This window comes from Protopterus annectens, chromosome 13.part0 (genome assembly GCF_019279795.1).
Source record: "Protopterus annectens isolate FY-2018-M chromosome 13.part0, PAN1.0, whole genome shotgun sequence".
Lineage (NCBI taxonomy): Eukaryota > Metazoa > Chordata > Ceratodontiformes > Protopteridae > Protopterus > Protopterus annectens.
In genome coordinates, this window is record NC_056747.1 from 245740082 (window position 1) to 245762144 (window position 22063).

Sequence of the window (22063 nt, forward strand, 5' to 3'; positions counted from 1 at the left end):
TTTTTTCATTTTTCAACTCTCTTATTTTTCTAACTTTTTCTTTGAACGTTTTATTTAGAAAAGGTTTTACTTTTTCTTTTCATTCTTGTAGAAAATATCTGTTTGAATAACATTTTTTACATTTTCTTTATTCATTTCATACATTTTTTTCTTTTTCTATATACTCTTTTGTATTATCTATTATATTTTTAAATACCTGATTACAAAATATTGATAAATATGAGAAGATTAGCAAACTTTTTTGACTTCTGCCATGCTAGTACTTTTCTATATTTTTCTTTTAAACTAATCCACCAACTTGTCCAATCTTTATAAAATTCTCTCATATTTAGATGATGCAACCATAGCTGTTGTATTATATCCCCTACATACTCCTTTAGTTCCAGTTCCTTAATCCTTTTTATTCCTCCACCTATTTGTATGTAGTCTATTTTTCATGAATCTCTATCCATATAGCTAAGTGATCTGAAAATCCTGTAATTTTACACCCTCAATGTAGTATGCTTAAGCTCTCTGATACTATAAAATAATCAATTTCTGTTCTTAAATTACTTTTATATGTCCAATGCTTATTTTCCCACAAATGCATCTTACTGTTTTTGACCATATCTAAGATAACTTTACCACCTGTCCCTTCTTTCTGCCTATGATTTAATCCACAATTAAAATCTTCCATTATTCTTATTTGCATATTCACACTTACGTAATTCAGTATTTTTCTAAACATTATTTATCTCTGCTTTTGTAAGTTGTATGCATAAAGTGTAATCACTCTGTAAATTGTTTTTTTAAATCTTATATCTAATATTCTTCTTCTTCCAATCATAACTGTCATTATAGTCCAACATTTCTATGCATTCTTTTCCATAAGATAGCTATACCGGAACACTTTTTAATTCCTAAGCTCCATATCATCTTACCTTCCTATAATCCATTAATTTGCATTCTTTTATTCTTCTGTTGTTATTCTTATGTCTGTTGATGTTATAATATCTAAGTCAAATACTCTACACCATTCCACTACTCTATCCTATGCTGAAGGCTCATTATACTATTAACATTAATGGCTAGGACTCTCACTATAAAGAAAGATATTTGTTATATCATGGGATCATAGGAAGTTACTAGGTTATTAGCCCTGAGACCCTTATAAGCTAGCCAAGAGTTTAGCCCATGTTTAGATAAGTCAGCACCTGATGCCCCTGTCCAGCAGGGACACAGGTGGAATCCCAGGGGTGTATTTTCAGTTTCCCATCCAGCTATCCAGGTTGAACCTAAAAGGGGTAATGAGGTACTCTGCTTGACATGGAGAGGGAGTCTATTCCACAGATGGGGGAGTCTCTGAGATGCACATCTGTCCTGTCAACAAGTCCTATTGATGTCACAGGCCAGGTTGAGGTCGCTGTTGTGGGTTACTCGAGTGCAGCTTGACTTGCAGATATGCAGCAGTCCCATCAAGGCGTGGTCTGAGATTGCTTTGTATGCCAGACAAAGGTCACCTCTGAGGAATCTGTATGAAACTGAGTAAAGGGACAGGGCTTTTAGCCTAGCTGTGTATGGTAGATGTCTGAGGCCCTGGATTCTCCTGGTGAGGAACCCCTGTGGACTCTCCAGCTGCTGCATATGCTTTGCGAGGTACATGCTGAAAGGGGCATTGTACTCAATAATTGGCCTTATAAGGGAAGAATACAGGGATGTTATGACCTCCTGATCTTGGATGAGATACCCTTACCTATGAGATGGGCCATGTAGAAATCTTTCCGTTCAATGGAAGCAACATGGTGGTCAAATGTTAGGTTTCTATCAACCTGGGTGCCCAAATCCCTCACAAATGATTGGGTGCTTAGGACATTGTTAATAATGTGATCATTTGTGAGGCTGTCACTCTCTAAAGGGGGTGATGCATTTTTTTGTATTCAGCTTGTCCACATTTCTGGCACCAGTCATTTGCTTGGGTGAGTCCCCCTTGGATGTCCACCTCACTAGGGGAATTGATAATTAGTGCCCAGCTTGCAGTCATTTGCAAACTTGGTTAGCCATAGTTCACTGGTTTTGGCCTGCACCTCAAAAAATTATATCCCAAATAAGAGAGGCTCCAAGTCCGATCCCTGGGGTACGACACTTGTTATGGGTCTATGGCTTGAGGTGGCTTCCCCTATTTTGACTAGGTGGGTTTTATCAGTGAGCCAATTTTCTACCCATCTGGTAACATATGGATTGATGCCTAGTTGAGAGAGTTTACCTGTTATGCCTGAGTGGGGAATAGTGTCAAGAGCTTTGGCCAGGTCCAGGTAGGTATTGTGCACCATCTTCCCCTTGTCCATGCCTTTGGTGACTGTATCAAAGAAGTTGACCAAGTTTAGCAGACATGACCTCCCCTTTGAAGCCAAACTTTCTGGGATCGAGTGTTTGGAGGTTGCCAATGTCCTTGCTAATGAGGTCTATGATAATCCATTCCATGGCCTTGAAGATCAGGCTAGTTAGGCTGATGGCTCTATAATTTTCTGGATTGGTGGACACTCCACCTTTGTGCAAAGGGATGACAGTGACTGTCTTCCACTCAGCTGGGACAAAGCTAGTACTCCGGCTTTAGTTGAATAGGGCCCCTAATGGTGCTGCAAGTTTCTGCCTGAGTTCTTGTAGGATGCAGCCTGGGATGTTATCAGGTCCCATGGAGGCTGTATTTACTTTATATCCTTTTCCTTTTATTTTCTCCTATAGTTACATTTTTAAACATACTTTTTCTATTTTTCACTCTTTTTCCTACAGAACTTTTGCTTCTCACTCTTACCCGTTTATCTTCTCCATCACTTGAGTTGCTAACTTCTTCCTCTCCTTCTTTTCCTTGTCTTTCATTCTTACCATTTCTTACATCTTTCTCATCCATATTTTCTTTTTGTGACTCTTCTGTGGTGTCTAATATAACATTTGCGTTGTCTTTGTCTACCCTTGTTTCTTGTGTATACTTTTCTACAGGTTTACAGTCTCTCCACGAGTGTCCTATTTTTTCACATTTTATACATTTCTGCTCACATTTCTTTGCTTCATGACCAACTTTGCCACATATAAAACATTTTATTTTATCAAAATTAATTAAGTGATCATCTTTACCACATAAAAAACATGTCTTTGGTTGTCCCCAATATCTAATCATCCCTTTGTTTACCTCCACATTGATTATACTTGGTAAATGCACAATTTTATCATTTTGCATTCTTGGTATTACATCACATTCCCATCCAGCCAGTCCATAAACCTCAGTTGTCATATATTTTTGTCATATCTGTAACATCTATACATAGTTTTTAAGTAGTCTTTTAAATAATTTCTTTCAACTTCAGTTCTAAATTGTATATTCTTTTTTGCCTCTCTGTTGAATCCCTGATCAACATACAAATTCCAAGGGCTCATATCTTTTTTCTTTTCATAATGTTCTAGAAATTTTTCCATGTACTGTGCCTCCTGAAAAAAAAAACAAAACAAAAAAAAAATACAAAGTCTCTTTATTAACAGAAATAAAAGCTCTTACTTCTATGAGTTCAATACCCAGTGATGAAATGTTGCTGTCCGACATTTTATACCGGTCTAGTTCCTTTTCTGTTTAGTTGCTTATCCTCACCCGATACTTTCTTTTAACTTCTGCCTTCTTCGCTTCTCTCCTTTTATTTTCCTTTACCGTTTGTGCATATGATTTCTTTTCTTCTTTCTTTGTCTCTTGGTTTTCATCATCTTGAATTCTGTCCATTTTTTCTGCCCATGGCACTGCTTTCTCACTCTCTGGCTCACTTTGATCCATTAATCTGTTTAGATAAACATCCTGCAACCCTCCCAACTGGAGAGTTGTAACAACATACTCAGTTGTTGCAATGTTGTTGTTGTGTCTTTTGGCTTTTCCCGGTTAGGGGTTGCCAAAGCGGAACTCCGGTCCCCTAATGATTGGCAGTAGATTTTTACGTGCTGGCTTGCAGGACCTAACGCACAACCTTCAATGAAGGAACGCCCATTCACGCATGTCGCCACACAGAAAACACTCTAACTGAGAATCGAACGGGCAACGTCTAACTGTGAGGCGGCAATGCTACCGCAGCACCACCACCGCAGTATATACTCAGTTGTTGCAATATCAATTACAAAAAGAATGCACTGAAATTACTCTTTGGAATCGATCATTTCTATTCCATCTCCCTCCTCTTGCCTCTTACTTACCTCTTCTCCATTTTCATTTCTCCTTTCTTTATATGATTTCTGAATTTTTCTCCATTGTGTGAACATCCTTGGCTGCTCGAATAACAGCTGTATTCTCGCCAGCACCACCACCAACAACTTCTCTCTCTCTCCTCCATGCTTCCTGCTTCTTCAAGCCACCTACATGCTGAGAAAGGAAGTCAGGAAGCACCACACAGAATACAATGAGTAAGGAAGTTCCCTGATGTCCTGGCCAAATTTTCATAAGTAGTATAAATACCATCTTGGGTCTACCCTGAAAAGAGGCCAATAACGTAGTGGGACTAACCCAGTTTACAAAATATAAATAAATAATGCTTATGTTTGAGGAGGGGGTGGAGTAGGAGGTGTGAAGTCCTGTGTATTAGAGCTGTTGCAAAGCTGCTTTTTGGGATGGCACTTTGATAGTTATTCGTTTATTCTCTGGTTTTGTAATCTGTCAAGGAAGCTTCATAGTTTACATTGCAGTGCCTACTTATATGTTGTTGTTGTTTTAAATTGTGCAGAAAATGGTTTATTTCCCTGTTTTCCTTAGAATTGCTAATGCTTACTTTATGGAATAATTTAGAGAGATAAATCTGTTAATGAAATACACGAAAAAATGTAGCAAATACAATTTAAGTGCTACAATGACTCATGTTGAGAAGAGGTCTTGTGAGTTCGACCTTTACCCCCACTATTGTGCAACCATTCAGGGTTGTCAAATACATGGATGGTGTGGGGAATTGCTCTTTAAGAAATTGCTTGACCTTTGCTGAAAGTAGCTTTTAGTGACTTAATTTCACAGTGTTGTCACTTGCTGGATGTTCTTCTGGTGTATCAAGATGATTCCGAATGAATTACATCAGGAGTAAAAAATACAGGCAAAGCAGGTCTCACACAGTCTGAGCTATGCAACCAAGGAACAGTGGTTGTATAGGAATGTACATTGTGCAAATAAGTATGTCATATCAGGAATATTGTTCAGGGAAAGTAAGCAAGAGCTGTATAAATTATTGATATGTGGTGTAACCGAGAGCTGTACAGTGCAAGTAGAAACTGAACAAATTATTGATACATGGTATAATTGAGACCTGTAGAGTGAAAGTAGAAGTGACACAGGCTGACACATTTTCCCAGAGTTCAATACAAAACTAGTCAGACTGCCTATGGAGTAAAGCACTATGATGCTGAGAGTTATAACACAAATATGAAGATGCTGAATGCAGCCCAACACAAGTGTCTCAAGCTTTAGGGGGCTACACACACACACACCTCTCAACTGTCCAGATTGTAACCTCAAATTAGTGGTCTGTTCCTCATAAAATTTGTGGTTTTCTGACAAATCTTTGATGACTGAAGTCACTAAATAATGACAGATATTTGAATTTCAAATGGCATACCCTTCAGGAAATGCATACTAACACAACACCTTATATTCTATCAACTTTCTAAGTTTATAAGAGCAACATTTAAAATCTGTCCCTAATTGTAAGGATACTTTTTTGGTCCTTTGTTTCCCCATTATTTTTGGCTTTGTCCAAATTTCTTGCACTAAGAACTTGAGAGGTATGGTTACACAGGAATAACAGTAGTATACATACAATAAACAGTATAACAGGCCAAAGACTGTGGTTGGGGTCAACAGGGGATTGGGTGGTCACCCGAGACGGAGTTATGTGTGCTTTGGCTTTCTGCTCTAGTTATCCTATTTGCAAGAAGTCCTTCTAAGGTACTCTACTAAAAGTGCTGAGCTCACTGGATCTAGGAAGGTGTACAAAGGCTAACCACTTTGTGAAGAAGATGGCTGCCTCCTTAGAATATGTTGGATCTGTGGCCAGTATGCTTGAACAAGTAGCTTTGACAGCTTGAGTGGAGCATGGGGATAACATTATCCCTGTAAACATCCTTCATAAATTTGAAGACCATCTTTAAAGTAAATCAAGAAGTATCTTCTCCAAGCCTTGAACCTGCAGCTGTCGAAGAACCTCTGCTTGTGTATGTGTAATGCACCTCTGGTCTATTAGAGTCTGAAGTTCTTTTTGAGATTAGGTTTCCAGATCTAGAGTCACTACTTTAAGTATGGACTTATTAGAGAACTCACAAAGGAATCTGCTGTGGGAAGTGAAGCTTTTTGAGGTGAGAGACAGTTCTTAATTTGCATTTGTTGCTTACTGTCCAACACTGGACAGCAACATGCACAAGTGGAATTAACATTTCTCATTAAGCTGCATCATACATCTGTTTCATGTACTGATCCTGACAGACGGCCACAGGAGTTAGAGCCTTCATAGAACATTTAATCTTCAGTGTCACAGCACCACATTTATTGATGTTGGGTTGTCTACCTCCTATGGATTTCCACTCTTGACATATATCAGTTTCTTTATGAAGCCACTAACTCCAGTCTTCTTTAACAAAATGAGGGCATTACCATGGATTACAGCTTGCTGAATTCATATGGTTAAAGGCATAAATTCTGCTGAGATTCCAGTTTCCAGGAAACTCTGTTTTGAGTCAGTTGTATTCAATAAACTGTACATTGGAGAATTGTCCTGTACAGTAATTCTACACTCAGTAATTTTATGTTTTGAGTTCATCTTTTTGTGAAAGTTTATTAAAAATGCTCATAGTTTCATTACGTGCACCAGTTTTGCTATTTGTGTATAAGGCTGCTGTATAGTTTAAGTTAAGACTTTTTAATTTTCTCCACTGTAGTGCAGTTATGGAGTTAGCAGATTTAAGTAAGGGTGTGGAAGTGATATCCCCAAATGCTGGATACAGTGGAATTTGCCTCACTAAAATTGTTTAGGTGTGCTTTTCATTGTATTCATGTATTTTTTTTTTATTTAGAAAAGTTGGAAAAATGTTTCTCGTCTAGCAGTGACTCAAGTGAACATGAGGTAGTGAGTCCCACAGCTCTCTCTCAGTCCTGGTCCCATTTTTGCCCCAAGTAGTAAAAAGGGCAGCAATAAAAGCAACAACACCCCCGGTCCTCTGTTGTGAAACCTTGGTCTGTATCGGAGACTGTCCAACCTTCTGCGTGAGTCAAGTAATCTTATTATTTTGGGCTCAGTGAGATAGGGATTCTGCAGAACCATCTGGGACCCACGTGTGTTGGCTGCACTTTTCTTAGGAGTTCTGCAGTACCAGATTTCATCAGAGGCATTTTAGAGACCTAGTAGCTTACATATAACTTTTTGAAATCTCCAAGGCAACATAAGAATACATGATAAATTTCCAGTAGGTTAGCAAATTTCTCAATGGTTAGGGAACAAAATGTGCATTTCTAAGAGACTGGAGGTGAGGTTTCCCAATAAAATTTATTGTAGAAAACTAGGATGATATATAAGTAAGATCTCTGACTGAAGAAACCATGTTGTGATCAGAGCTCTGGGTTATTCAGGCTAACTGTCAAACTCTTAAAACAGATAGTTATGATTAGTCTTTTCAAGGTGGACCTTGGTGTCCTTCCTGGGCTTGGGTGAGATGTGTGTATATGCAAAAATAAAAAAAAAAACATTGCCTACAATAGGCAGGACATGTATTACTATTTGGCCAGCAGCTGTGTCACTACATCAGAAACCTACAAGGCCTTATCTCCAATGTTTAATGTGCATTGTAACTGTTTTTATGCTCCCTGGCATGGGTTTCAATGTCATTAATAAGATCTCAAGGCTTTACCCACTGTTGATTTATTTTTGTCATGGGTAGCGGTCAGCAAAGCATTTCCCCAGATGTTGTATTACACAGGTATCTTGATAATTACAGGTAAGTGCAAGGGATGGTATTTATTTCTTTATTTACCAAACAACCGATAGATCACAACATCCAAGTGAGCAAAACTCATTTACAGTAGAGACACGGGAAGAAAAAAAATCCAAGAAAACCCAAGAATAATATGCACCAATAAACACCCAAGCAAGGGAAGCTTAAATGTATATAAAAGCTAATATAAACAGCTGCAGTGAACAGGAACAAGTATATGCAGTTAAATTCAGAGACTAAGTACAGAAAGAGTAAAAAAGAAATTGAAGAACTGCTTGCACATTTTGGTAAATAATTGACTTGAACAGTTTAGATGATGATACAGATGGACTGAAAACTTTTAAATAGTATGGGCAGATTGCACACACAGACACATGGGTAACAGCAATGCATGAATTAATGCCAGTACGCTGCAGTCTCAACAGGTACAAAATCAACAATATAGTTTAAAATTGAGCCGATAAGACAAAAAAAAAAAGCAGCGCATAGTAGAAAGATATGAAAGAATGAAACAGAATGTTCTCTTTTTCTGGAATATAATGAAAAATAAGGTAGCCAGGATAGGGATACACTTACAGATGAAAACACAAGAGTAACATAGATAGGGACTAATAGATGGGGCAGTTTTTTTAAAGAATGCAAACTGAAATAGAAGGAAATAGTAGTAGCTAATGAAAATCAAGCCGAATATGGCAAATGGGTAAATTACGACAAACAAATGAGTTGTTGTGTCTTTCGCCTTTTCCCGGTTAGGGGTCACGACAGCGGAACTCTGGTCCACTGATGATTTGCCGTAGATTTTTACATGCCGAGTTGCCAGCTCTGTCGCACAACCTTCAATGAAGGTACGCCCATTCATGCATATCTCCACACAGAAGATGTTCTAGCTGAGAATCGAACGGGACAACGTCTTACTGTGAGGCATGACAAACAAATGAGTAAAGCAGCATAAACGATAACACAATGAATAATTATTGCAGTGTAAAGCTCTGGGTAGTGTAATTCAAAGTAGTGTATGCATTGCCATTACAGAAATCAAGGCAAGAGAATGTAAACATACTTGGCATATCATTTTTACTTTGGTGTTACTATAAACTGTGGTTAAAGTGCATTGTGTTGTTTTATGGCTATATATATATATATATATATATATATATATATATATATATATATATATATATATGGTGGTTATATATGTTTTATGGATATATATATATATATATATATATATATATATATATATATATATATATTGCGCTTTCTGGTTTTCTGAAGAATTCCTCCCCAATATTCAGTCGGTCATCAAATAAAACAAACCAAGGCCACTTTGTCAAACTAAAGAACCACTACTGGTGAGAGAGATTACTTGAGTAAGGAAATTGTGGGCTTTGCTTGCACATTTGACATATATTTGAGGCCTGGGAAAAGGACCGTATAAGCAGGAAGGTTACACAGGTAGAGGAAGAAGTACTGAAAACAGCTACACAACTTGAGGAGAAATAATGCAAGCAATATGTGTTGCGCCCTGTGGGGGACTGCTATTAAACGATAAACAATATGAGTTGAGCTATCACAAGACCAGACAAATTTCTTATAAGAAAGTGACTCTCAGTTGCATAACATACATAAAGAATTGCACAGATATACAAAAGGCTGTGAAAGAGTGCATCCAAGGTCATTCCTATGGAAGAGTGCATCCAAGGTCATTCCTATGGAAGAGTGCATTTAAGGTTATGCAGTATGAGTAAGAACTATCATTCAGGATAAATAAGGACTTGAGACTGGTTTCTTATTAGTCACTGTCTTACAGTGGCAGGCGTGAACCAAGCAGAGACATTTTCTAGCATTGCTGTGATGTTGCATTAACATAAAACTTTACAGGCATTTTCTTCTCTTGACATTTAAGTTTGTTGAAATAAATAGAGCATATTCTACTGTTTATGTACAGTTGTTTTTATTCTAATGTCCCTTTATGGTGATGTGCAAAGGGAAGTCACAGATATAGGGAACATTATCAGATCAGAAAGACACTAAGATAAACACATCTGCACTTTCAACCACACCCTTGTTTGACTTCATATATTACTTTTGCATCTGTGCATACTTCCTCCCATCTTTCCACAGCAAACACTAAGCTGTGTACTGTGTACACAGGTGAATAATCTAGAGGTGCAGGTGGCATTGTGCAAAGGCCAAACTGAACACACGAATTATATGTAATTAAAAATAATCTGCAACTACAGTGTATAAGAGCAGTCGCAAAGTTAATGATGGGTTTCTGCATACCATAGACATACAAGTCACTGACTCAGAAACCTGACTTTTGCTGTTCATTTATGCAGTGAACATGCAAGTTGCTGACTCACAAACCTACCTTTTAATGTCCATGTAAAGGGTCTGGCCAACTATGTTAGTGGCTGAGCTGGTAATGAATTATAATAGTGCAATTGCCTGACAAGTAAACTTTCATATTGTGATTCACACCATTTTGAATAAAATACCTAACAAATGTATTAAGTAGTGTGTGTTTAAAAAAAAAAAAAAAAAAAGGGCCATCAAAGCCATAAAAAAGATAATTTTCTTAGTTTTGCTATTATGTTATTGCACAGATTGTTTCAGATGTTAGAAATATCTCAACTGCTGTTGCTTCCATTGGTTAAGAATGCACAGTGTGATGTTTTAAAAACATACCTTTTTGTGGAATCAAAGAAAATATCCTAGCCATCTGTGCCAGTCTTCAGGAGTCTTGTGAAACATTTGGGTGGTTGAGTACTGAAGGTAAACTTTGTGTGAATAAAGGGATTTACATTTTCCAAGTGAATCTAGGCCTCATCGGCCTGTAGAATGCATAGCTAAACCCACTGTAAACATAAATAGGTCGTCCTTGTGCTTCGGCTGAAATATGAAAGTCAGGCTGTGGCGTAACATAAGCAAAGCCACAGATGTGAACAATTATATCTACTGCAATTCATTCAGTGAGGGCTTGAGAGGTAGACCCAGGGTGTGTTTAATACCAAACTTCAATGTCTTTCAATGGGAGTTGGAAGAACCAGACCAAGGGTGTATTTACAATTGCCCATCTATTCATACAGGTTACACTTTATGGGTCAGGGAGCTTCTTTGCTTTACATCCAATAGAAGCCTGTTCTATAAAATAGGGATTCTCTGTGAGAGATATCTAACTTTCAGCAGGTTCGACTCATTTTTTCAGTGGGAATTTAAATCTTCTGAGTGGGTATTTAGGGTGTTACTTGTTTTGTGGATGTGTAGGAATTCACACAGGACTTGATCTGTTGAGGCTGTGTACACCAGACCAACTTCCACTATCAAGAGTCAGTAGGAAATGGAAAAGAGAGAGAGAGAGAGCACTTTCGGATGATTTATGTAGCTCAGAGAAGCCATGCCCTTGATTGTCTTGGTGAAGAAATAGTGTGATCTCATCATCTGACTCCTATATTTAGATGAGAAGATTCTACAGGGAGACATTATACTCTACTATAGGCCTGATGAAGGAGGAGAAGAAACCAATTTCCTTGGAACTTGAATATGTACCCCTGGTGATTGGTCTGGTCAGATGTAAGGATTTCTGCATGACCGTGGCTGCATAATGATCAAAGGATCGTTGAATATCAGTGGAAGTGGCGGGGTTCCTCACAATGGAGTCCACTTTCCATGAGGTGTCACCTGTGTGGTAGGTGAGCAGGTGCTGTTGTTTGCTGAAGGAAACAGTGCTGCATTTTTTTTTTTAATTTAGTTTAAGGCCATGGTCCAGGCAGCATTTATTGGTGCATGTTAGGTCATCCTGGAGAATTTGGAACTTAGATGAAGAGTTTATCACCACTCCAAGCTTACAGTCATCCAAAAGGTTAGCCAGTCATATGCTGCTCTTGACACACTGGACATCAGAGAAATATTTATCAGAAATAAATGGTCCTGGGACCGATCCTTTTTGATGAGACTGCGCCACAAACATGAACAGTTTGGGTTCTGTTAGTAGGCTAGTTTGCTACCTGTTGAGTAACACAGGGACTTACTTTTAATTAAGCTTATTGATAATACCAGAATGTGAAATGGTATCTAAGGCCTTCGCCAAGTTCCGGTAGGCATTAAGAATCAATCTGCTTGAAAGGTTGGCATAATGGTTAAGGTGTTTACCTTACAGACACCAGGTGCATGGTTTGATTCTTACATGGGGTAATTAGATAGGCTTAAAATGGCCCACAAAGGCAGTTAACCTAGTACTTATCTATAAACTGATTCCTGCGCCTAACGCATTAGTGACCTGTTGAAATGAGTTCCTCAAGTTCAGGAGTATTAATACATTCCATAACGATGCATTCCATTGCTTTACAGATAAGACTGGTAAGGCTTATAGGTTTGTAGTTTCCTGGGTCAGTAGTGGGTCTCCCCCTTGTGGAGTGGGATGACCATATCAGTTCTCCATAACTCTGGCATGAATGCAGGGGTGATATTAAATAAGCTTAGTAGCAAGTCTATGAGACACTGGCTAGTACTTAAAGACAGGCAATGTGGCACATTCTCAGGACCAATGGAGCAAGTCTTTGCATTGAAGACAGCACTCAGGACTTCATCATAATGGATGGGGGGTATGGAGATGGTAATTTGTTGTGGAAAGTTAGGGGAGATGGAGAAGTAAAGTCTGAACTAAATTTGTCAGGTCAAGTGTTAAGCTCTGTGTAATGTTGGGAATTCGTTTTAAGGATTCTGACTTTGTGGTTGTCCTTAACAGGGGTGGCAATTTTCAGTTCATACTTATTTATTTTGCTTCTGATTTTGTTATTGACCTTTTTGAGTTCTACTCTAGATGACTGGGTATTTAAATTTATACATGTGGGCTAAATGTTTCTTCCTGTTATTGTATGGTTTGTATATACCTGGGTTCCGTCACTGAGGGTTATTCTTGAACTTGGCATTTTATTTGTGTCTTATTGGGACTGATACCTGAATGCATGCTTTGAGATAGGCATAGAAGTTTTCTGTAACTGTGCACTGTACTTGATGGAGTCACTGAAATTAGTAGGGAGCCCAGATTTCATCAAATCTTCAGGTAGGTAGGTTAGGTTTGCCTTAAAGTATTTTCTAAAAAGAGAAGGGTTTCATGGTAGACCTGTTTTTACCCTAATAGTCAATGTTACAGAATGGTAATGTGGAAACTGAAGGTATTGAGCATGAGAGAGTGGGCCTTATTGGTTAGAATCAGAACCAATGTTTTATTTTATTTATTTATTTATTTTTACGGTGTTTGTGCTGGTTTTATTTTTTCCAACTTATATTTTATTGCATTTTCAGATTTAAATGTTAACAACAATGACAAAAAAAAAAAAAAAACAGTATACAATGAAAGAAAATGAAAAACATTATACAGACATTTAACATAAATCGCCTATATCATCCTTTCATGACAGAAGAAAAAAGAACTGGTTATCTACTGTATAGTAAATTACATTAGCCAACCCAATAAGACATTTATCTAAATAAACTGAGGTAATATAGACATAATATTAGGAAACCGATCCAGTGTTTTAGTACTCCTAGTTGGGACTAGAACTGGTTGGTCCAAGGAGCTGGCATTAATGAAGACCAGGAATTTTTTTACACACATTTAGTGGTGGCGTAGGTTTCCAGTTAATGGACAGATACTTGAAGTCACCCAAGAGAATACTCCTGGGTGTGATAGAGAGGAAGCAAACTTAGTTTGGATATGCATTGTGGGTAACATACTTCATGGAGGGAAAGTGATTTATAATCATGTGGCATGGAGATTCATTTACTGTCAGAAGGAGATGGAGGAGTTCAAGGTCGTTGTTCAGCCTTAAGAAACTGGTGATGGATTAACTTTTTAGGAAAGACAGATGCATCCCCCCTCCCCCGTAGCTCTGTCATTTTCAGCATTGGGCCTGAAAGTCTGGTAGAAAATGAAAGGGGTGCTATCACTGTTTTGAAACCATGTTTCAGTAAATGTACAGCTTTCCATATTTTCAAGCTCTAGTAATGCCTGTAAGGAGTGCAACTTCCTGTTAAGGATTCTAGCATTAAATAGCATTACCTTTATGGGTTATTTAGTTTGCCTAGCTGTGTAGGTTATTTGAAGAGGCAGACCTCTCTAAAAAAAGGCATTACATGGATGAAAATGTCCTGGCCAATATAACTTTTTTTTTTTTTTGAAGTGGCACAAATAATATATATTTAAAGCAGATTCACATTCTGCTGATTTCTTTCTGGTCCTTAATGTTTTAAATTTATTTTAGTAACACAAATTAAAGCACACCATTTGAAATTTTTTTCTTGTATAACCGATCCTTATTCATCTTTGCTGTTGCTATGCATAGTATTAAAGAAATGCACAGAAATTAAAAATTTCAGACGCAGTTATAAGAAATGAGCCATGCTCAACTCACATGACCTCTAATAGAAACAGATTAACCATTTGTCCTGTGTACTACCCCAGCTCTGAGTCTAGCATACTGTATTTCTGTAGTCAGGCCATGTAGCTTGATTATCCACTAAAAACATAATCCTTTTAAGGAGGAGAGTGTTCACTTTCCTGCACAATTCAATTATTTCATTATGTTGTTAATTGGATTTTCATGCCAGATCATAAGATTAAAAGTCAGCAAACATAACTCTAAGAACACTTGGTGTTTAACCACTCTGATTGCATTTTTTTTTTTTGCTTTGTCTACTGAAGACCGCTCTCTTTTGAATATATATTTGCTTGGAAAATGCTCAGCGCAACCCGCTGATTTTTTTCCAAATAAATACCTCCTGAATTTGTTAGTGAGAAATAAGCCAGAATGATGTTTCTCTTAACACAAGGTTCAACTCTTTCAAAAATGGAAAATAATATGATGCTATATTGTAACGCAGAAATGAAATAAGTGCAAACAGTTTTGCATTTTATAGGTATTAATTAACGTATTGCAAAATCGCACATTTAGCCGAACTAAGAAGAAAATTGGAGACAAATCCTCAGTACTGCCATGCCGTACATTTTGCACTATCATCATTAAGTATGATATGACTAGCTAACCTGAAAAAACATACCTGTTGTTAATAACAGTCTGTAGCTTGCTGACATGTTGGGTTTGCAATGAAACTTAAATGGCAAGTATAACATTGTCCAAAGAAACTCATAAGGCAGTTTCAAAATGCATACCGATGTACCAGCTTTCTAGACAAAGGGTAGCTCCCAGATCCATCTGCTGACTACACTACCTACAGAGTATATTTATAACTCTGATGAACACTGCCAGCCAAAAATTATAAATATGTACATACTAAACCTTCTCTTCACTTTTTCCCCAACTTTTTGCCATGTTACTCCTCTTCGTCTGCATTGCTGCTGATAGCTCCGTGCTACAGTTTACCGTAGTCACTCAAGGTTATGGAGTTAAAATAAATACATTCTTATTCGTCTTTAATTGATGTCTTGTAAAGATAAATATGTAAGATAATGTTGTCTTCTGTGTTTCAATTCTACCTTGCTATATTTAAGGATGTGTATATATAAGGTAATGCAGTTTTTACTACTGTCGGTTCATCATTCCCCAACATCCTCAGTTTGTAAAGAAAACTACTTTATAAACTGTTGACAACTTAGGTTTATTTGACACCTGAGATTTTTGTTTGCCTTGTGTTAAACTGTGACATATGTCTGCTGTATGACAGTTTTGTTTGACAATTGTTTATTTCTTTAATTTTGTGCTTTGGTTGAAAGAGGTTTTTTGACCAGTCCACCTACACAATTAACAAAGAATAAAATTAAGAAAAACATAAATGCATTTTTTTAAGTTTGAATTTGAATAGTTACGTCGCAACGGGTCTACTTTGGAAGCATGAACTTCCGAACCTTCGAATTTCATATGGTTGAGACTATAACATTGAAGTTTTGAAAGTTCGAAACTTCAATTAAAAAAGAAATAAAAACAAATTTTTATTTTTACATTTATGCAGGGGGTGAGCCCCCCTGTGCCCCCCACACCCCCTGCTAATTAAACATACCAACTCCGAGATCGCACTACAGTGAAGAAAACAATACATTTTCCATTCCGCATTGTATGGGAATCTCCATTTAAACTGTTCAATGTTTCAAAACTTTGATCTTATGGTCTCGACCATATAAGTTCAAAGTTTTGAAACTTCTAGCTTCCAAAGTAAACCCATCTCAACATATATAAAATATTTAGAAAGTAAATAACTGCAGCTTAAATTTTAAATATAAATCCTTCAAAAATTAATATTCTACGTTAAACTATACCTTAGCCTAATTCAGTTAGCTACCGCAAGATAATGAAAGCACCAGCATTTCCTATGATCTCTTATGGTAAAGAAATACCTTACCTGATGAAACAAATGGCAGCCCTTTTGGTCAGTAACATTATCATAAATGACAAAACAGAAAGTTAAATTCCCGGTGATAAGGCATACTGAAACCATAGCTGTGAGAAACTCAGTTATAGCAAAGTAATCACATTGTACCTCTGTCTCAGCAGGGCAAATCTGATGTGTTAGTTTTTGGGATGGGGGGGGGAGGGTGGAGATCCTTCACCTTTTAGAAATAATGTACTTTTCAGTGCATGAAAATAAATTCCAGGAATATAATTCTCAAGGTTATTAGGTCTTGTCAGCATTATCTTTTTTTTTTTTTTTTTCCAAAACCTCTGAAGGTAACTACATAAATGGTCATCTAATAGTTAAAAGAATGAAGTCAAATGATATGCTGAGAAATTTAATTCTAGTTGTGAATTTGATTTCCTCAGTCCTGATTTGGAAATGTTGCGAGTCTCAGCAGGCCTCTTAATAAAGCACTGCCTCAAAGATGCAGCAACAGAGAGGCCCTAGAGATTGATAAGGCTACCAGATTAAAAATAATGAAGCCACTTTGGGAGTGAAAACTTGTTGAATATGACTTGTCATGATTCAGAACTTTTGTTCCTAGCAGGTTTGTTGCTGTGGATTTTGCATTGTTTAAATTTGGACCCGAACAGATTTCTACTGGAATGGGATTGTGGGGGTCTTGTTTTGCTCTTTGTTCATTTTACGTTATTTTTTTAGATAATTGACAGTTTCCTTATGAACTTTGCTGAGCTTTTATTTGTGTGATTAAAAATGTCTGTTTTTACTCTTGTAAACTGTTGTTGATACATTTCAGTGGGTTGTTTATGCATTATAAGGCTATGTTAGAGTTATGATCTTGTGAATATTTATTGTCTTTGAGGCTGTGTGATGTTGCTTTCAGATCCTAGGAAATGTTGCTGTGTTTATTGAGTCATGTCTTATTAAAGTTTTGAAGGCCGAGATTTGTGTAGCATTTGGTTTTACTCCAGTGGTGGGCTTATGAAGGCTTGGAATTGTGGCACTGACCTGCATACTTGTTTCTAGTGACAGTAACCAAATTCTTTGTTTTTTAAACTTTTTATTAAATTTTAACAATACACGAAAGCAAAAGATATTAAAACATAACTATTTAACTATTTACAAAAGTCCATAACAAGATTTTCCTGTAAATAATCAAACCAGTAACACTTTTCAAGTAGGTCACTTAATTTTTGCCAAGATATATATTGATGAGTAGCATTAGGAGTCCTCATCCTTTATAGCTGGCAATTCCTTTTTTACATATACTGTTAGCTAAATATATACATTCTATAAATGATGGGATAGTTTTAATTTTCCAATAAATTTTAACCATCACCGAACACTGCTGCAATAATGTATCCAAATTCCTTATAATTTCCTGTAGGACATTACAAATCAGGTTGTTGTACATTTTCTATGTTCATTCATTTATTCATTTTTTCCACATTAACTTCATGCAGTTCAGGATCAGAGGACAAACTTATCCAAGCAAGCAGCAGGCATAACCAAAGAACAATTCTTGGATAGGAAGCCATTGCATAGTACAGAATCCACTTGCATTCCTGGTATACATACACCTAAGGGAAAGTAAAAAAATAGCAATTCACGTATCTCAAGGTCAGGCAGGATGTGGAAAATGTACTAAAAATCCATTTTCGGGGCAGACGTGTACAGTTAATATGACTGCATAACTCACTGTGGACTTGCTCATCGTGAATCACTAAGTAGTACAAAACTTAAATGCCCCCCCCCCCTTGGGGCTTATAGAAGCTGTTGACTTAGGACAAAAGTACAGAGGGATACAGTACAGAGTTGGCTCAATATACAGTTGGTTCTAGTGGTTGGAAGACCATAATGGGAGATTGGAAACATTAATTCTAACCCTAACTACCATTTTACAGCCAGTGATGGCAGTAGATAGCTAAAGGGAACAAGCAACATGGGGCTTCCATGTTCTGCTGCAGGTTAGCAGCAGTATACAGTCTGTGCAGAAAATATTATAGCAATAACCCATGCCTTGGTGTGGGTAATGCTGGATTTACCCACGGTTGGTGTGGTTTGGTCACGAGGGTGAAGCCCGAGTGGCCAAACAAAGCCAACTGTGGGTAAATCCAGCATTATCCACACCCAGAAGTGGGTTATTGCTATTATACAATGTCATTATTTAAGAAAAAAAATAATTACTTTTCTTAAATAATGGCATTGTATAATGCTTCCTTGCTGCCTTTCTGCAGCTATCTGGTATTCTGCGGCAGTTCTGATGTACTGCGCATGCATATGCCTACGCAGTACATCAGAACTGTGGGCAAAAGCAACGGAGAAAGCAAGATCTCCGTTGCTTTTTACAAATTGTTTTTGCTGTGTTAAATGGGTTTAACATAGCGAGACAGCTTTAAAAAAAGCAACGGAGAATCTCTGTTGCTTTTTTTAAAGTTCTCGATAGTTAAACCCATTTAACATAGCGAGACAGTTTTGAAAAAAGCAACGGAGAAAGCAAGATCTCCGTTCCTTTTTACAAACTGTCTCACTATGTTAAAGGAGTTTAACATAGCGAGACAGCTTTAAAAAGAAAAAAGAGTTATAGTAACGGAAAAGGTCCGGGCGACCGTGCACGTTTTTGAATATTAATGGAGGGGAGTTGTATAATTTTCATTCCCTTACTGCAGAATACCTATCTGTACCTGAATCTCTTCACTTCCAAAAGACTTCTGATGTCACACTGTCTTAATTTATGTGTTTGTAACTATCTTTTCAGACTCCACATAAATTGTCAAGCTTGCATCGATACAGTCATAATATGCTCGTCTCATTAAATGCTAAAAGCAACGCACGTGCTCTTTTCTCTTCTATTCAGGCAGATATCGAAGTGTGTGGTTATTTTGTTTGTTTAGTTAGTTATTTTATTTTACATCTTTCTTACTATATTTGTTGATGGGGAACATCAGACTGGGAAGTCCCATTTTTACAGGAGACATAGGAGGAAAAACTCCATGACGACGGTAACAACTCTGAGGAACTTAACTACAAAATAAAATTGAGATAAGAACATAAAATTCAAAGCATTGTGCCACATGCAGAATAAGACTTGCAGAAAATAATGCACATTAATACAAGTGTGCATAACTGTTAGTTAACCAGATGAGCCATCTGTATATACATTGAGCTAAATTGTCCTAATAGTAAGACCGAGTACTAAAGCATGCACATTCTGTGAAGCTGTCCTATACAGAAAGTTTGTTATGCAGTCAAGAGACATGCACATTGTAATGCAAGTGCTAAAACGATTTTGATAAGGATGAAAAACATGTATTGCAGCTGTGGAGGTTTCTTTACCTGCATTACTGCCCAATTTATATACAGTGTAAAACAGTGGCACACAATATTGTATAATCTGCAGCTAACTGCATGACATGGACATTTAACAGTAAATGCTGTAGCAGTTTAGTGACATATGTCACCTACAAGAATAGAATAAATGTGTTTATCTAGGATAAAGCACTGATCCACATGGACCCAGTTTCAGGTTCAGCCCAAAACTACTGGTCAATTAAATATGCAACAGTGCATCGAGAGGGACACTGAGGAACACTTATGGTTACCTTTGGCTGACCCAGTGTTAAATAATCTTTGTTTCTTTTCTGAAGTCCATCCTTGTGGACCATTTACACACCTTCATTGTTTCATAACAAGAATGTATACAGTCTTCCTGCCGAAGCATCTGTTATTCAGGCTTTTTTTTTTGGGCCGTCAGTATTTACATTTGAAATGGCATTTTTATTCATGCCATACCATTCCATATAGCTCCCAGTTGTTCTACTCTTTCTATCAGTAACATCCATTTTATTTCATTGCCTAGCCTGTTATTCTGCCTGTAAATCCAGCAAGTGATTTCATGTTAGAAAATGTACTCACTCCGCTTTGAAATTCATAAAGGGCCAGATGTACAAGACCTTCCTTCAGAAACATCTAGTGTGACCCACAAATACCATGGAAGCACTATGTACCTACAATTCTGTGTGGAGAAAATGTGCTCTCTGCCATTGCTACAGACTGCACTATAGCACATGTGGTTGTTGATGCTGGGGGGGGGGGTTACAAACTCAGGATGTGTCGCTTTTGCAGTAGGTAAATCAAATGACAATACAACAATCAAGCCTTTTGTGTGTGTGTGTGTGTGTGTGTGTGTGTGTGTGTGTGTGGTGTTGGAAAAGCAGGCTTTCCTCTATATTTTTCATATAATTTTGCTGGAATATATACCTTATGCTCTTGCTATGTGGTTGCATGTGTACTGTATGAAAAGGCAGTGTCTTAACATGCCTGCTTCCTATGAAAATAGATTCTTTTTCAATTTTGAAAAACATGTTACCACATTATTGACTCAGCAAACTAGGCAAACCCCATGTCATCATATTGACTCAGAATGCCTAATATCCTCTTACTTACTCAGCAAGCCTAAGGAATCATAATCAGTCCTGCAAGTCTCATATCCTTTTTACTGAGAATGTTTGGTAAACTTCTAATCCCACAACACACTCCTGATGACTCACTACGGTCGTGCAACCCTTTTGAACAGCTTCTACAAATATATATCTTATGTTATCCACAGTGGTGCAGCAGTAGCATTGTTGCCTCAAAGCAAGAGGTTCTCCCGTTCGATTCTCAGCTAGTGTGCGGGGAGTGCCTTCTGTGTGGAGTCTGCATGTCCTCCCCGCGGGTCGAGTGGCATTCCAAAAGACATGCGTGAATGGGCGTGCCTTCGTTGAAGGTTGGGCATCGAGCTGGCAACTCAGCACAATGAAAATATACTGCCAATCATTAGCGGACCGGAGTTCTGCTGTGGCAACCCCTAACTGGGAAAAGCCGAAAGACAACAACATGTCATTTATGCAAAGCAGAACTTACCTACAAAGCAAAAAATAGTCTTCTGTGAAAATAAGTAACTTTAATGTACCACACTTTGCTGTAGTAGTGCATGTTTTTTTTTTCTTCTTTATTCTAGGTCTAGCCCTATTTTGCCACCTATTTCCCAAGGCCATATCTTTACTGGCAGTTGCAAATGGTTGCAAATTAGTAGGGCCAGTATAGGCCAGCTCTAAAACTTAACCTCGATACTGATCCTTTGTCCACCACTTGAACATGGGCATCAGGACTTTGCACTGGTACTGTTCCTGTATACTGCTTCTCATAGGATGACTCTTATAAGATTTTGCATATTGCAAAGCTTGGCCTAATGAGACACAGGGAGAAATCCTACTTGCAATACAAAAGAATTCAGTTTTATTTGCAGCCAAACTACATAATAAAACCACCACCTGCAAACTTCACAACATCTCCTAATTAACTCTCTCACTCCAGACACCCCAAACTAAACTGCACTGTACCAACCATTTCTTCTCCATTCTTGCACCTAAACTCTAGCAATCCAGCTTCACCTTAAAGAGGTCCCCCCTTTTACAACCTTCAGAGCTCAACTCAAAAGACGACGCCATCAAAAATCTGACAGCAACTGCTTTTCCACTGGACACATAACCTAACTCTTTCCTCTCCTGCATCACTTCTGCTTTGATCCTCTGTTCAGCTGCTGCTTCTCTCATATCTACTACTAAAATTATAGTAAAGTGTCAATTATCTGAACTAATTGGGACCTAGCGTAGTTCAGATAATTAAAAGTGCATTGAACCAGGTAAAAAAACTTTGAAAATCTGTTTTTTTT